Below are 3,025 nucleotides of genomic sequence, written 5' to 3'. Positions count from 1 at the left end.
GAAGGTACAAATATCCACGTATATTAAGATATTTAATTTTTTTTACAACTGCCTTTCTGTACATTTTATATTGACTTTTTCTTTTGAGGATCATAATGAACTCATAAACGCTCACAGAATCGCCCAGTTCAACGAAGATAATTTATACCAATGGTTCTCAAAGTGTGGTCTCTGGACCACCAGGAGCAGTTTCACCTGGAAATCTGTTAGAAATGCAGATTCTTGGGCCCTGTTACAGACTTCTGGGGGTGGGCCCAGCAATGTGGGGTTCTTTTTTGTTTTTTGTTTTTTCTCGGTACGCGGGCCTCTCACTGCCGTGGCCTCTCCCGTTGCGGAGCCCAGGCTCCGGACGCGCAGGCTCAGCGGCCACGGCTCACGGGCCCAGCCGCTCCGCGGCACGTGGGATTCCCCCCGGACCGGGGCGCGAACCCACGTCCCCTGCATCGGCAGGCGGACTCTCAACCACTGCGCCACCAGGGAAGCCCTTGCACTGTGGGTTTTAACACCTCCAGATGGTTCTGATGCCCTCTCATGTTTGAGAACCACTGATTTACGCTGTATTATGAAGATGATGAAACTTAAATTGTCATTACATGCCAAGTGCGAGCTCACTCTGAGTTCCTCGACTGCAGCTGTTTTTGAAACGCATCTTTGCTCTCTGGAAACAAGATAATCCAGATTCAAACTGATTTTTTTCCGCTTCCCTAAGATATTCAATAAGCTTCTCTCCAAGGAGTCCTTTTTCCATCTAGTGAAATTAGAGAACAAATTCCTACCGTTAGTGATGTTCACGTTTTGAGGATGAACCAAAGAACAGCTGCTGATGTTGGGACACATTCAATGAGAGAGCTTAAAAGCTCTGTACTCACACTGATGTTTTTTTCCCATTGAACATATTAAGTTACTGGATTCTACTTTACTTACAGCATGAGGTTTTACTGAACACTAAAATTTTCAACAACACTAAAATTGACAACCTAGAACCTACTTTCTTTGTTCCTTTTTCATGCAAAGTTACCCAAACTCTTAATTTTTAAAAAGTTAGACTTCATTTCCTTCTCAAAAGGTCATCCTTTTGAAGAATATTTCTAGAGGATGAAAGTATCATCCAGGGAGAGAAGAGGATAGCTTTATAGTAAGTTCCTCTCCACAGGGTGGGGTCACGAGGTATGTTACTTTCACCGCCCTGGGAACCCCTGTAGCTGGTCTGTTTTTTATTATTGAAAACCTATCGTTGCCTTATTTATATTTCATTGCAGTTGGTATGGTCATCTCAAGGTTTTCTCTACCAGTAGAGTCTGGTCAAAGGTGTTACTCAGAAGGGAATTTTGCGTTCTTCTCTCCACTTCTCTCCGTACGTACAATGCTGGTGGTGTGTCTGCTAAGTTTGTGTGTTTCTTCATTTATTCATTTCTACTCATGTGGGCATCTGTGTTAGAACATAGGAAAGAGTCAAGTGATCCGACTGGAATGCACAAAACAGTGTCATGGAATGTAGAAGATGGAGAATCCACTGTCGGGACCTCAGACGGCCATGATTTACCACTTCACATCTACAGTCATGTCCCCTAACCCCAACCCAAATCAGATGTTCATCCAAAATAAAGCCTGGGTAGTGGGGATGGGCAATGTAAAGCTGGAGGCAAATAAAGGTCAAATGAAGATTTGGCCCATTCTGAAGTTTAGATCTCTGAATGTCTTTTTTTCCCCCCCCTAACAACAGTGAAAATAATCTCTTGCATTAATAGACTGTTAATTTTACTGTGATTTTAAAATATTGGAGTATGTATTTGAGCTAGGTGGTCTTTATTTTTTTTAATTTATTTTTGGCTGCATTGGGTCTTCACTGCTGCGGCGGGATTTCTCTAGTTGTGGCGAGCAGGGGCTACGCTTTGTTGCGGTGCGTGGGCTTCTCATTGCGGTGGCTTCTCTTGTTGCGGAGCATGGGCTCTAGGTGCGCGGGCTTCAGTAGTTGTGGCACATGGGTTCAGTAGTTGTGGCACATGGGTTCAGTAGTTGTGGCTCGCGGGCTCCAGAGTGCAGGCTCACTAGTTGTAGTGCACGGGCTTAGTTGCTCCACAGCACGTGGGAGCCTCCCGGACCAGGGATCAAACCCGTGTCCCCTGCATTGGCAGGTGGATTCTTAACCACTGCGCAACCAGGGAAGCCCTGAGCTAGGTGGTCTTCATCTGAGAAGATTAACTAACACCACTTATAAAATAATCAAGTTAATTATTCTCTATAGTGCAATGGAGAAATTAGCATTTGCTTTCAGGTAGACTGACTAAGCCAGCTCCACATTTAGCAGTGTCAGAGGTTTACAGCAGTACAGAGAAGTGCTGATGGAAACCCGGAGATAAAGAGGAGATGAACTTGTTCTCAGAAAGGAGTGCCAGATTCGAGTTTGCCAGAAAAATGACTCCCTGGGTGATCTTTGGAAAGTCAATTCAACTCTTTGTGGCTCGACTGCTTGGTTTACTAGGCTTGGCAAAAATTTGTTCTTCCTTAACTTCCTAACAAAGTAGAGCTAAATGTATGAGCCAGGTTTGAGATTTTGGAAGACAATGTAAAAAAAAGTAATATTGTTTAACTGTTTTTAGTTGCTAATACATTTGTAGATAAATTTGTAAATGTAGACATTTTATAAAGGATTTTTGCGTGTGTCAGGAAATCGAAGCTCAGAAAAGTTCCATGTCCTCCCCCCAGTACACAGATAGGTTAATGGCAAGGCAAGCACCAGAGTCCAGGCCTTCTGACCCCTAGTTCACTACATGCTCTTGCCAGAAACCAACTGTATCTTTTTTCTTTTTATTCAAACAGAAAGTCACAAAAATTATAATGATCCTCATCAGTTCACTCAGTCCCATGTAATTCATTTATTTTTCATCTTGATCTTTTGTTAACACTTTTATGAATTCATCAGTTTTCCATTAGCGTTCTGAAAATGCTTATTCATTCAGTTCAGCCGTATAGTCAGCTACCAGAAACCTGTACTTGTCAGAGTCTTTTCCATGAATTCCTTGAA

This window comes from Physeter macrocephalus, chromosome 13 (genome assembly GCF_002837175.3).
Source record: "Physeter macrocephalus isolate SW-GA chromosome 13, ASM283717v5, whole genome shotgun sequence".
Lineage (NCBI taxonomy): Eukaryota > Metazoa > Chordata > Mammalia > Artiodactyla > Physeteridae > Physeter > Physeter macrocephalus.
Note: the sequence above shows the minus strand (reverse complement) of the source record.